The sequence below is a fragment of the Myiozetetes cayanensis genome, unplaced genomic scaffold, assembly GCF_022539395.1.
Source record: "Myiozetetes cayanensis isolate MyiCay16 unplaced genomic scaffold, myiCay2020 scf12, whole genome shotgun sequence".
Classification (NCBI taxonomy): domain Eukaryota; kingdom Metazoa; phylum Chordata; class Aves; order Passeriformes; family Tyrannidae; genus Myiozetetes; species Myiozetetes cayanensis.
Genome location: NW_026086826.1, coordinates 29,700,987 through 29,715,725, shown reverse-complemented (window position 1 = coordinate 29,715,725; position 14,739 = coordinate 29,700,987). Strand labels below are relative to the sequence as shown.

The window sequence follows — 14,739 nt, the reverse complement described above, 5'->3', positions numbered from 1 at the left end:
GAGGAATAAATAGGGCAGATATTGCATGGCAAAAAACCCTGCATTTCGTGATTTATGGGCTTGGGTAAAATAACAGGAACTTGTAAATACCCTCTCCCAAAGATTAGGAGAATAATTGAAATGACTGAGTTGATGGATTGGATTGAATTGATAGCTGGTGAAGATTCAGTGAATAATTGCAGGCAGTAATTTGGGCTTCTGTAATAACAGGAACATGCAGTGAAGTGAAACTGGATCCTGTTTCTTGGAGACAGGTGCAATATTTCCTTTTTTCCTTTTTCCTCCTGTCCCAATATCTCTGCCCCTCTGCCTTCAGTGGCACAAACCAGGACAAACCCAAATTCAGTGGCACAAACAAGAACAAACCCAAATTCAGTGCCACAAACCAGGACAAACCCAAATTCAGTGGCACAAACAAGAACAAACCCAAATTCAGTGGCACAAACCAGGACAAACCCAAATTCAGTGGCACAAACAAGAACAAACCCAAATTCAGTGGCACAAACCAGGACAACCCCAAATTCAGTGGCAATCAAAAACCATTTAGTGGGAAACCTCTGTGAGCAAGAATTTGTCCAGTTGTGCCTCTGTGGTGCTGCAAACAGCCCCTCTGGATTACACTGATTTTTGGGGATGTGATTGGGAGTCACTGACATGAAATCAGACGTGATAAATATCAGTAACTGCGTGTTGGGTCAGTTTTCTTTTATTTACCTTCACCCTGGTTTGAATTACCAGGTTTGAATTTTTAATTACCTCCACCCTTAATGAATTTTTGGTGGTGTATCTTTGCAAATCATGTTTTCACAAACCTTGATGTTAAAAAAAAAAAAAAACCCTTCATAACAAAGTGCCTCAGAAATCCTTGGAAACTTTACTAGTTTTTGTCTGGCCTACTTTACTATTAGTTCATTTTAGGTGATATTTGGTTTCCCTGCTGCTGGTGTTGTGATTTTTTTTTTCTTTGGTTTCTCTTTTCTTCTTTGCCTTCTTGTGGAGGTTGGTTTTATATAAACATGTTATCCAGAACATAAATCAAAGAAGCTGGAAATAGTAATATATTATGGTAATGTATATTCATGGCTGTTTGATGAAGGAAAGGAATTAACATATTTCTAGGTTCTCTGTCATTCCCTTCACATTTGTTTTTTTTGCCTTAAAAAAGAGAAAGTAGGCAAATGTTCTAGTAAATTCACATATTTATGAGAGTAAAATTATCAAACCAGATAGGGCAATGACTCCCTTTTTCTCTCTAATGTGGTGATTTGTAAATTAATGAGGAAAGGTGTTTTTTCCTGGTTCTATCAATCAGCGGTGGAGCAGATTTGAATCTTATAACTAAGGGTAGATTTTCCTTCTCCCCTTCCTATGGGGAACTGGAAAGCTTTGGAAATAACCACCAGCACCATTTGGAGAAGGAGAAGCATCTCCACTGGTGTCAGAGGGCTTGCAGCAGTTGCAGGGGCATTTTAGTCCTTCCCACCACCTCCTGACAGCATTTTTATATTAATTTATTTAATCTGCTCTTTTGGATTAGAGCTGAGACATCCCTTCTGTGTTATCAGGTGTGTCCTTGGCCAGGAGAGGGAAGGATGGAATCTCTTCTGGAGAAGTCAGTGCTCATCCCACCCTGCACTGGTCTTTATATTTATATTTATATTTATATTTATATTTATATTTATATTTATATTTATATTTATATTTATATTTATATTTATATTTATATTTATATTTATATTTATTTATCTTGTGATGCTGCACCCTCTGTTCTCCTACAAAATGCGAGAAGTACTTGTGAGTAAATCAGGTAAATCCTTCCTTAATTTAAAATTAGGGTAATTCTTCATTTCTTTTATACAAAATCTCAGTCATTCCGCTCAACTTGCTGATGGTTCCTGGAAAGCCCAAGCTCTCCCTCACACCTGCAGATCTCCTGTGGCCCTCCAAGGCTTTCCCTAATTCCAGGGGATCAAAATTCCTCCATCCACGAGGGTGGATACAGGTAGGGCAATAACTCCCTTTTTGTCTCTAATTTGGTGATTTGTAAATTAATTAGGAAAAAGTGGTTTTTTCCCTTTCCCTTTCCCAAGCCTTCCCAAACCTTCCCTTCCCACTCCATCTCCCCTTCCTCTTCCTTTTATTTTTTAGGTATTTTTATATGTTTGGTTGGTTATCGTGGATTTTTCCCCCCCTAAACAAAATACTATGGAAAAACCTGTGCATGTTGCCAAATACTCCCAGAACCAATGGCCAAATAAAACTGATCCATGAAACCTCTGCAGATGGGAAAAACTGGAAAGCACAATTCCAGAATGCAACAGGGTGTGCAGGGAAGCTGGATTTATGGAATGCTGCTTTCCAGGGCATTTCTGACCTGTTCCAGGAACAGCTTGGGGCTTAACCACAGTATTCATTATTTTCCTCCTTTCACAGTTCTTTTTCCCTTTATTTCTGTTGTAATTTTGGCAGGATTAGAAAAAGGCTTAGGGAATTTGTCCCTTGGCTTCAGTGCTTGTGGAAGCTTCTAGGCTGTGATGCTTTTCCTTTCTAAGTCATCAAGCTCGACCTCGGTTCTCTTACCAAAAAACCTTAATTCACTTACTGTAAGGAATTGAGATATTGCACCGATTTTACCTTTATTGGAGTTTCCACATGTCCCCTCTCATTGTCTCAGCTGGGCATTTAGGCTGCTGCCCACGGAGCTGGAAATGCTATTATAAAAAAATTGCTTTCTGATGCTCAGGGCTTTGATATGCTCAGGTATTTTGAAGCTGGGGAGCTTCCAGGGGTGTGTTCAGTGTGGGGATGGAGCCCATGTCGTAGATCATGGAATGGTTTGGGTTGGAAGCTCATCCAGTTCCACCTTCCACCAGCCCAGGTTGCTCCAAAATCCATCCAACCTGGCCTTGGACACTTCCAATGTTCATTCTTCCACCTTGTCCCTGCCCTCACTGTGGGAATTTTGGCTTCATATATTCCAGCTTTTTTTCCATGGTTTGCTGGGATCAGGACTGGGTAATGTGCTGGATCAGGACCAGATCAGTGGAACCTGGGAGAGCCATGGGCTGTTTCTGGCTCTGTTAAAGGGCTGTGGGGTTTGCCTTGCAGCAGATTTTAATATATGTCTCAATTTTGTGCTGTCACATCAATGACAACCCAATTTTGGGATGGCACTCCCCACTGTTGCACTTCCATAGGTGTCAATGGGTGGCTGTGTAAAAATTCCAGCAGTGGGACCTGAGAGGGGCCTTTGAGCAGCTGAACTGGCCCAGTGGGTTCTGAAGGCTTTGAGCTGGGTGGTGTTTGGAGAGCTGTGCTGGAGAGCTGCTTCCCGTGGATGTTGCTCAGTGTGCAGCAGCTTGGGATGCACCATGGAATCCTGGAATGGTTTGGGCTGGAAGGGACCCTAAAGATCATCCAGTTCCCTCCTGTCATGGGCAGGGACACCTTCCCCTATCCCAGGTTGCTCCAAGCCCTGTCCAACCTGGCCTTCCAGAGCTCATTCTTCCACCTTGTCCCTTCCCTTAGCGTGGGAATTTCGACTTCATATTCTGGAGTGTTTTTATCACGAAATGTACAGCTGAAAGATGGAAATACAAACATGTAGCAAGCTCAAGAAGAGCAAGGCCTGAGGAATGTCTGGATGAGCCTGCATTGTTGTCTCTAAGCCGTGATTTTACTGCCCAGAAACCAGCTGAGCTCCCGGATTGCAGCTCAGCACGTGGGGTGTCAGAAAGGCTGACTTCAAACTCCACTGTCTGTGTGTGTGTGGAAATTGGTTCCTTCTGGGAAAGTTTCTGTGTGAAAGAGGCATTTGAGCTTTAATAATTGTGCTTTAATACACCTGAGGCATCCAGGGCACCTCTTGGAGTGCACAGGTTGGGTTTGGCCCTCCATTGTGCCATGAAAATGAAGTGCATGGAAAGCTGAAGGATTCGGTGTTGGATGCCTCGTGGAGAGGGATGAAGACGTCTCAAGGTGGGTGTTGGAACCTTTTTTGGAAGTTGCTTATATTTGAAACTGATCATTGGTTTTCTGTGTTTAAAACTGAAACTTTGAGGAGCTTCTTTTGGTGAATTCCCCGTTCCAGTGTTCAGGTTTGCTTGATTTGTTCCACAAGTGGCCAGAGCTCCAAATTCCCTCAACTGAATATCAACAAAATCTTTGTAAGCTGGTTGAAATAAAATATTTCAGGGGGACTTGAAGTCTGAAATATCTCAGCTTCAGCCTTTCGCTCCAGTTCAGGATAGATTTTCCTCCCAAAGTTCTTGTAGAGCTGGTGATGTGTTTTTCCCTTGCTCTATTTAATAATGTTCCAACCTCAGATGCTCCCCAGATTAAATGATTTTTTCACTGCAGAGAGAGCAGCAGATGTTCTAAATTCTATTTCCTTTGAAACCATATTATTTCCTTGTTTTGGCTTCTGTTTCTTTATTAGCTTCTCTCTCTCTCTCTGTGTCTCTCTCCCCAAACAAGCCCAACAGACCTGAGCCCCGAACATTTCCTCGATCAGAAAAACACAATCCCATTTAAGGACTTCACCATGACATGGGGAAAAGCTCCCTTCAACTGAGACTCTCTGCTGAGTTTTTATTGCATTTCATGGGAAGACTGCAGTTAGTTTTCAGCTGGGGCTCAAACACCTGCTCTGTGAAAACTCAGGTTGTAGATCCTTCCCTTTGCTCTGTGATATCAATGTGATGGTTCTGAGGAGGAAAGTCCTGTCTGTGTGTCTGAGTTTGAATGAAAAAGACTGGATTTATTTCTGAAAGAAACCACTATTTTTCTTAGTGAAAAGTCATTGGAAAACCATATTAAAAAACCAAAAGTGTATTAAAAAACCTTAATAAAGGAGATAGTGAAGTCCCCAAGAAGGACGCGACCTAAATGACTGACGTGTGTGAAAACAGATTTTCTTCTTGAAAATGAAGTAATTTATTTAAATAAACCTGTGCAGCCAAAGTCATGCATATCCCTGGCAGCATAATCCCCATGAAATCACTTCTCACCATAACCAGAACAACACAGGGCCCCACAGGGCTCCTGATTCCCTGTGCTCGTGGAGCATTTCAGGGACTGAGTTAGGAGTGGGAAGGGACCAAAACTGCTGCCAGAAAGTTGGCTTGGAATTTTTAGCTTGAAAAGCAGCCCTGACATAATAATGCATATTGAAATCTTTCCTATTTTGCATCAGGCTTGATGACTTTATAATCAGCCTTCATATTCTTTAGTATTTGATTGCTTCTCCTGGGGGCTGCTGCTTCTGTCACAGATTCAGACAATCCTAGTCCATGGGTTGCCTGGCCCACCTTAGAGAGCTTTGCTGGGCAGATGACATGGTTTGAGGATTCCCTGCTCAAAGATGGACTAGAGCTGGGCCTAATTGTTAGTCCAGACCTGTAATTCCCTGAAATCAAGCTAATCCATCTAAATGAGGTCTCAAACAATTTAAATGTCCAAGCATTAGGACAACTCACCAGTTCAGGAAACTGGGATTTTGAACAAAGTTACACCAATGTGTTTTTCCATTTATTTCTGATTTAACCATTGTCTCTAAAGAGAACTCAGTGCCAGGCAAGAGTCAGTGTGTCCCAAGAAACACTTCCCTCAGCAGTACCCATGGGAACAGCTGGATTTCTGTTTATGAGGCTTAAAGAACATCAAGGAATTGCTTGTTTGTTACAAACACCACCGAGAATCTTGTTTGCATTGGTAGCGAGCCCATCACAGGTGGAATTCAGACTGCTTTCTCTTGGGTGCTTTTCTTTCCTTTGAACCTTTTCAGGATACCATATCTAAATAACTCAGATTCCCATTTTGGAGGTAAAACCAGCTGGTGTGAGGACGCTATTGCAAAGCACCTCTGACTGGAACAAGCTGAGCCCTGTAAATTAACTTCACAGAGTTTGGGAACCAAAATACTTCTCTCAATTCACGAAATGTGGATGTAGCAAAGACATTTAGCTTTGCAGCTCTCCCCACAGCCAGCCAACACCTCAGATAATTACTTGCAAGTCTCTATCCATGAGGGAATTTGATTTTATCACGGCATTCCTCGCTAACATCCCCCTGTGCTCCAAAGGTGCTAACCACCATTTCCTCCCAGATTGTCAAACCAATTAGTGTAATTAAGTCAAACTTGGGCTGCCACCTCCAGTTGTAGGTGGCAAAGCCATTTTTAAGGACTTGGCACCTTTGCTCCATCACCAACACTGCCTTTCCTAAATATCATCATCACCTTCCCCTGGAGGGAGAAAAGGCCAGAGTGAGCTTCTTGTGTGGAGCTCTGAGGAGACAGACACCTCTTGGCTGGCTTATTTTGAGCAGGGGATGCACACCAGACCCACCAAGGTGACCTGCAGAGGTTCAGTGACCTCTGGGTGACCCTGCTGGCCAAAATGTCATGGCTAAGCCACCTAACTGGGATGGGAAGGACGTGATGGCCTGTGAGCTGGAGCTCTGAGGGGCAGAGACCTTTGTAAGGCCTGTGATAAACAGGTGGGTGCCTCCAGACCCTCTGAACAGGAGAAGGCTTGGGGACATCACCTCCCCTCCACTGGGACAGTGAGGTGACAGCCCCGTGGGGACAGGAGTGACCTGGCATCATCATCCTGTCCCAGGAGAGTTCAAGGGATCATTGCTTTGATCCTCCTCCCACCCTGTGGGTATCAGGGTGTCAGCACAGCCAGGACAAGGAGGTCCCAGGAAGCTGCTCTGGGGACATTATTAAGGTGCTGTGATCTCTGTGCCCAGAGCATTTTGGGGTGCCCAGGTGATGGGGGACTCACAGTGTTCCCCACATTCTCTTTCCCTGAAATTCCAGCCACCAAACTGCTCTCGTTTCCAGGTGTATACTTTGATATAAAATGATAAAAAAAATCAGTTTAACAGCCTGCTGCAGTTTTCTGTTGGCTTCCCATCTGTCAAGCCTTTCTTTTATAGTGGAGCTGGCTGCCTTATATTAGTCATTTGGGAGGCTGTGCATTGATTTACATCAAGCAGTGTCATAAAACAGGCTGGGATGAATCCAGTGTGCTAATAAAAGCTAATGAGACAAGTAGAACAATATAAGGTGGGACAATGCTATTGTTATAACTTTCTGAGATCATATCATTAAACCTTCCTCGAGTTTCTACTACTCTGGGTGGGTCTCCCCCCTATAATCTCAAGGTTACATTTACATATTGCTTTTTAATGGTTTAGTGTTTGTGCTGGATTCCTCAACCCAGAGGGGAATAGTGGTGCAAATGGATTTTCAAAGAAGTGGTTGATCTGCTCTATATGTGACTTTTCAGGGTTTTTTTAGTGACAAAGAAAACTCTCCCTTCCACGGGAAGAATTTCTGCTTCTCACTTGCTGAAAATCTGGTTATCTCACTAAAATCTCACTGATTTTAGTATTTAAAACAAAATGCTGTGCTCTCTCCACGAGAAAATGAGGGAAAGAAGTTCCACACTGAAGATAGAAGTAATTCCCAGCTCCTGTGTCTTGGGACAGTGGAAAAGAGAGGAGAGAAGCAGCTGCCCAGACATCCTTCACTTCTTGCGTCTGGCAGGGGAGAAGCTCAGCACAATTTCAGGTGTCAAGCACAATTAGGTGTTAATTAAAATGATATATTTGCTTGTCCCCCAAGGTCCTCTGCTCCAGTTCAGTGACAGCAGGCAATAAAAATATCGGGGCACATTTATTTTCCAGGATAAAACAAGAACATTTTTTGTTGGTCAGGGGGGACTGGGACACATCTCCTGTGCCACAGAGGGAAATCTTTTCACTCTCCCTCTACTAAGATGCTTTCTCTTGGGTGTCTTGTCCTGTGTGCAGAGAGATTCTGCTGGGCAGTGTTCAAAATCTACATAATCCATGAGTACTCAGCATTACATACAGGCTAATGCATATGGAATAGAGTTACCATGCAATGAGGCTGATTTCTGATGTGTTTAATATACTAAAATCACACCCATGATAAGCAAATGTTGGTCTGTGTTGGCTTTTATGAGTGCTTTTTATGCTTGAGTTTCTATCTCATTCTTTGCTTTTATTCTTTCCTTTAGGGTTTAGAAATCTTTAAATATCAGTATTTTTCTCCTGAGTTGCTAAGCACTGCTGTCTGAGATACCTCTTTCCTATATTTTTTTATTTCTCTCATCTTGTGTGGCGTGAATTCAGATCTACTTGCACAGCCTAAATTCCCAGAAATGGATTTTGCATCCCAGACAGCCCAACCAGTGAGATGCAGGTTCCATTTTCATTTTTGCCTTGTTTTATGCCATAACACATCCCTGTTACTGCCATCAGAAAGAGGATTAGAAAAGAAAGGGCACTGGTTCTTCTGGTTGTCTGTCTCACTGATTTTAGTATTAAAACCCAAAATACTGTGCTTTCTCCACAGGAAAATGAGGGAAATGAGGAAATGAGGGAAGTTCCACCCCGAAGATGGATGATGAGGCTGCTGGTTAACTGCAGATGTGTTGAGGTAGTCACAACAAAAACAAAAGCCTGGGGTGTTTGCTTGATTTGGAGAAGTGTTTTCATGGCTGTGTTTTTCTGTCTGATTGGTTCTAGAAGGAGGAGAGAAGCAAGGAATTCCACTTCTGGCATAAAGCTCACCCTACAGCTTTGGAAACTCCATTTACACCCCCAAGGTGATGCACACCCAGAGGAGGAGGAGGCCTTTTGGGGGCTGCATTTGTGCTCATGGACATCAGTGCTGGTGATCCCTCTTGCTGAGGGTCCCTAAGAATTCACCAGGATGAATCCAGGTGCTGCTTTGGGATACCCAGAGCAACCAAAGCCAAGGGCTGAGGTGGAATTGTTTGTATTCCAGAGCCATTTCCTCGGTGACACCTGAGGAACCTGCAGAGAGCAGCTCAAAGAAGTTTGGGAAAGAAGGAAAGGGCACAGCAGCTGTTTTCCCAAAGCAGGGCCAGCAGGTGCCACAGCTCTGCACAAGGGAGGGATCCACCTGAAAAAAGCGTGTCTCTGTGAGCCTGTAGCTGTTGTTCCTGCCATTTACCGTGGCTTTCTCACGCCCAGTGAACGTTTAAGAGAAGAAGCTGCCCTGAGCCAAAGCAGAAGAACCACCACGCTGCTGGAGGAGCCTCCAAATTCACACAGCCCCCTGGGAATTCCAAGGGGTTTTGGAAAACCTGCTTCTTCCATCTTGAGATGGGAAAACAGGCACATATTGTGGTGAGCAGCTCCTGTCACCCCCTCCCGAAGGAAGGACGAGACACCAACGCTCCTGCTGCAAAGGTTTGGAGTGGAGGGAGTGGGATGAGCCTCAGATAACAGTTTTTCTAAAGCAGAACAAGCCTCCTTCTCTCCCCTCTTCTCCACCGAGATTCAAAGCCCTGGTGGCTGCTTCAAATACTAATTATGAGTTACACTCAGCCATGAAGGGAACAGAACAACAACTGCCGTGTGACTTATGAGAATAATCACATTTTGCTGCTCCAGCCCGAGTGTGGATTGCTGAATACTGATGGGCTGTGACAATTTCTTGTCTGTGGTTCAAAGAAAAGGAGAGAAAAGCTGTAAATACAAAGAAAAGAGAGAAAAAAAAATAGAAGAGAAAGGAAAAGGAAATAAAAAATGTTCAAGAAATTAGAGTGAGCTTAAGCCTGCTTGATGATATCACAAGCTGGGGAGGGGGTGGTGAACACTGCCACAAGAGAAGGAAGGGAATTTAAAATCCCTGGAAGTGTCCCAGGCCAGGTTGGAGCAACCTGCTCTAGTGGGAGGTGTCCCTGCCCATGTCAGAGGGTGGCACTGGATGGGCTGTAAGGTCCCTTCCAACCCAAACCAGTCTGGATTCTGTGATCTCTGAACAAAGGTAATTAAAACCACCTGAAGTTTTGCAGGTATAAAGTATAGTGGCAAATTGTTTTTGATGGCAAGGCTACTTTGATATCCCGCAGCCAAAAAATATCTTCAAGTGAACAACTGCTTATCAAATGTTTACTGCTGAGAACAGATCACAAGGCAAGAGACGGTCCAAAGCCACCAAAATAATGTCAAATTATATCAGGAAGAGAGAACTCAATTTACTTTAGTGTCTGATGTTTAGGAGAAAACACTGATAAAAGAGGAAATGCTTGAAAATCGTTATGAAAATCAGTTCTGTGCGAAATTGCCTTCTGTGGAGCATCTCTCATCTGGTTGTTTGTGTTAGGATTAAAATTTTGTCTTTTCTTTTCTTTCTTTTTTTTTTTTTTTGATCAATCATAGATGTGAGAACAACCACATCAGCAGTTTTGTCACCAGAGAACTGAAGCAAATATTCAAACATGTACTTAGCCTCAGCCTGGCTGATATTTGAGGGTAGTTAAAAAGCCTTTTCAGGGAGAAATCTGATGCAATTAAGCAGCTTCCGATTTGCCGTATCAGCAAATCACATATTTGCGCTGGAGACAAATGCTGACACGCAGCTCTGGAAGTTTACTGAGTTTGCTGGGAGAACTGAAGAGATTAAAAAAAGTGGTTGGAGGCAGAATCTGCAAAATGATCGTGTTGACAGAAAAGGATGGATTCGGTCTCACATTCCCTCCAATGGATGAACTTGCAGAGATCCTCAGGAAAGGTGGAGCAGGGCCAGGGGGAGTGGGTTCTGCCTGCCAGAGGGCAGGGTCAGGAGGGATATTGGGAAGGAATCCTGCCCTGGGAGGGTGGGCAGGCCCTGGCACAGGGTGCCCAGAGGAGCTGTGGCTGCCTCTGGATCCCTGGGAGTGTCCCAGGCCAGGCTGGACGGGGCTTGGAGCAGCCTGGGCTAGCAGGGGTTGGGATGGGATGTCCCTTCCCACCCAAACCATCCTGGCATTCTGTGATTCCAGGATTTAACAGAGATGGTTCATTGATCCCACAGGATCCAGTCCCACTCTTTAGGCCACATTTCAGAGTCACTTTTTTTGGGACCAGTCTTTCTAATTCTCAGCCCCATCCTGCTCCAGGTGTTCAGGTTCCTACAGACCCACCCATGTCAGAAGGTACCAAGCCCCTTCTCCTTTCTGCAGAGCCTTGGACAGCAAAGTTATCTGGCTTTGTGTCGGTGACACTGGAGAAAGCTGTCACAAATTAATTAAAGGTGTGAAGTGAGCACATTAATTAAACCCCACGAACACCTGCCCGGATCCTCTCAGTCATAACTCACATCACATTAAATTGCTTTTTGCATAACAGCAGCCCCACCTTGGGACTGAGCAGGCATGGAAAGGGATGCTTATGAAAGCAAAGAGGAAAAAAAAAAAAAACCAAAAAAACTCCCTTGCAGGGCCTTTGGCTTTGCCACAGCCTTGGATCGTGGCCCAACCTCATCAAAAAAATCTCTGAGAAATGTTTTAAGCACACCTGGGACGAGAGAATTCCAAATCAAGGTGACACTCGTGGGCTGAGGCAGCCAATGCAAGGCCAGGATTTTGAGAGGGTTCTGCTCAGGGACCGAAGATTTAGGAGGGTGTCAAGCTCAAAGTCAACACAGCAGAATTTAATGCTGTGTAAATGGGAGCCAAAGACAAAGCCCTCGTGAATCCACGTGATGGATGGGCCACTGGCCCCACAGCTCTGCTCTCCAGCACCAGTGGTTTGCTCTGAAATAACAGGCATTTCTAGAAAAAAGAGAAACACTATTGATTTTCAGCTCTCAGCAAAGCTTTCTGAAGTATTTTTACATGAGAGAAAGCCTCTAGTTTTTAAATTAAAATACACTTTTCATTTTTTTTTCTTTCTTTCTTTCTTTCTTTCTTACAGATCTATTCAGATGAAAGAAAATTGTGAGCAAGGCCAAGACTGGATGAGTTTAAAAACTGATCCTTAAAGACAGCAGTAAGTAAAAACCAGCCAGTACATCACACACAAAGACATGGGGGGCCCAAAGCAACTGTAATATTTCTGATAGTCATTGACAGGTCACTCCACGGGAAAAATCCAAAGCAGTCACACTGAACTCACTCACAACTGCTTTGTTTTCCATTAAAACATTGTGGAGACTGAAGGGCTCCACCCAGCAGCTGGAAGATGTGGGTAAAACATGGTCAACACTGGAGGAAAACAAATCCACCTCTTGTGATGTTTGAAAGCATCTTTTTCTCTGAAGGTTCCTGTAATGCTTTAGCTCAGCAGCACTTGCTGGGAGTGGAGAGGGGGTTTTATTTCACGAGTTTCAAAGCACTGGAGGTTAATTCTGCCTCTTTCTTATCAACTAGGCAGTCCTAGGAGTAAATAACACCCCATGCTGGGAAGTGGAATCTCAATTCCATCCATTCTGATATGAAGTAATGGCACTTTTTTTTTTTCTTTTTTAACATTCTGATGCATATTCTCTATTTCCTTTCATCCAGACTTCTCTCCAGCACCTGCCTTTCATGCCAGGGATATCCTGTTTTTCCCTGTTTCATATCTGTGTGATGTCTGTCTAAAAATGTTTCTTTCACACCAGCTCAAAGCACCTTGACTTTGTTCCTGGTCTTTTCACTACCCAAAGACTGTGATGCTTTCCTGGGAACACCCTAATTATCACTGAGTGCAATTTTTTTTTTAATCAGATGTCACTTATTCAGATTTCTTTTTTTTTGATCAGGAAACAGTTGCAGCAAAACCAAATTGCTCGGAGGATTGATTTCAATTAAACTTAGTTTTGAAAAAAAAATTGAAGCAAAAATTAATCCTTGATGAGAAAAAAAAAACCCAAAGAGCTGAACAAACTCGATGCTGTGTAGAGTTTAAACAGTCTCAGCAGTTCTCAGGGCTGAGAAGACTTGCCTGATTTCCAGGTTTTCTTGCTTCTGAAAAGAAAGGAGAAGAGACTAGAGTTAGAATGACAAGCCAAAGTGCCTGTTTGGTTTTGTCATTTTCTTACTTTGCTAAAACAAAAAAATAAAAAAAAGGGGAAAAAAGAAGAAAAAGAAAGACATAAAAAAAAAGAGATTCCTGGTGAGAAGCCCTTTAAAATGAAACAAAAATGTTTTTTTCTCATTACAGCCTTGGAAACTCCATTTGTACCCCCAAGTTGATGCACACCAGTGTTTTGTGTGAAGAGTGAATGAGCCCTTCCCCTTTTACTGATCACTTCAATCCCTTTTGGCTTTCACTTTTTGCCCGAAGAAAATCTCCAAGACCAACCACACACAGGCTGACACCATTCACAAACTTTCATCTTTCCCAGCAGCAGAAGGAAACAGAAACCTGAGCTTCCTTTACAAAGCTGTTTTAAGAAGTTTTGTTTTGTTTTGTTTTGTTTTTAATCTTTCTGCCTTATCAAGGTTTATAAATAGGGCCACAATATCAAGGATTTTTTTTCTTTTCATAAAGGAAACATCTGACTGTTGCTCTGCATGTCCTTGCAGAGCTCTGTCAGTGCTGACTGCACATTGTCTTGCCCAGAAGGTTGTAAAGTTTGGAGGTCTGCCTTCGTTTTCAAGGTGTGCTTTTCTGGAATTCCTGTGCTCAAAACAACCTCAAAGCAGCCCAAAGATGTCCAGACTGCAGAGAGACACTCAGCCCAGTAACCCAATCATCTGGTGCCTCTGGGGACATCGTCCTGTGGACCTACAAGGTCAGGGTTTGGAGAGCACAGGTCCCAGTCCTGCAGCTGGAAAAGCAGCCAGAAGTCAGAGCAGTCCCATTAATGTCAATATATATATATATATATATCAGCTTAGGTAAGTCTGAGCCTGTGAGATTGATGCCATCTATTTTTATTTGGGCTTGTTTCCCTCGTGTCTCCATTTCATTTATTTTTCACAAAGTGCTTCCTCTACCTGTTTGTCTGAGATCTCCCATTTCTGCTCACTCCAATTATTTGTGTGCATTTCTTTTCCTGCCTTAGTTCTGTCCTCTCTGGTTTTGATCTCTTGCAAGAATGTACACTTCTATTCCTCTCCTATCTGGGAAAAAAAACAGTGCCTTGGAGCCACAAGACAGTAATTATGTGCATAGCAAACCACTTCCTCTTGCATTTCGAGTAGTTAGAGTGGTAAATAATATTTGATTTCTCTTTAGTATTCAGGGAGCAGAGTGATGAGGCTGATGGGACCCTCCCTGGGTGATGGCACAGCAGAGGACACACATCAGGCTGCTCAGCATTCCTTTCTGGTGCCCTGTTCACCCTGGGATCAAAACCAGCAGGTTTTTGATTCAGGAGCTCAGGGATTAAGTGCAAAATTCCAATATCTTTATTCCTGCTGGACAGCATTCCCTGAATGAGAGTGGTGGAATGTGACATGAATAAAGGGACTCTGCAATTTAATATTTTCATTGGTCAAACCCAGTGAAAACAGGCAGACTGCAGTTCTTTTCCAGACACAAAGCCTGATTAGGCTCCAGGTCTTCAGCTGAAATGTAAAATCCCCACGTGGCAGGAAGGACAAAAATGCTGCTTCTCGTTTATTTGCTGGGTGTGATGGCCCAGTTCAGGCTGGGTGGTGTGACAACAGCTTTGCCCACATCCCCTGTCCCTCAGCACACCTTCACACCCTGTCAGGGATTTGAGGATGTACCTGCACATCATTTCGAGCTGCCATTGATGTGAGATGAGCCAGAGAAGCCAAAGTGATGGTGAAGAGGGAGGGGGAAATTCCAGCGTGTGAGAGAGGAGATGAAAAGCTGCCCGTGCAGGGGAACTCACCCCAACCCACAGAGACACAGCAGCAAACAGGGAAACCTCTGCTTTGTTCTTCCCAAAAATTAGGGATCATTTCCATTTCCTCACCTTGCTAGGGTGGGCTTTTTTTCATGCTGCTAAAATAG

General features: G+C 43.6%; 2 long non-coding RNA genes across 2 annotated transcripts; both read left to right on the top strand.

The window, feature by feature from the left end:
* Nucleotides 1–3,035: 3,035 nt before the first annotated feature.
* LOC126635750 (uncharacterized) lies at nucleotides 3,036–9,570 on the top strand. Its single transcript, XR_007627778.1, has 4 exons — nucleotides 3,036–3,978; nucleotides 4,477–4,662; nucleotides 8,390–8,473; nucleotides 8,563–9,570. It is a non-coding gene; the product is annotated as an uncharacterized LOC126635750 (long non-coding RNA).
* Nucleotides 9,571–9,780: 210 nt separating this feature from the next.
* On the top strand, nucleotides 9,781–13,904 carry LOC126635751 (uncharacterized). The gene is made up of 3 exons (XR_007627780.1): nucleotides 9,781–9,832; nucleotides 11,743–11,817; nucleotides 12,973–13,904. It is a non-coding gene; the product is annotated as an uncharacterized LOC126635751 (long non-coding RNA).
* The last annotated feature ends 835 nt before the right edge of the window (nucleotides 13,905–14,739 follow it).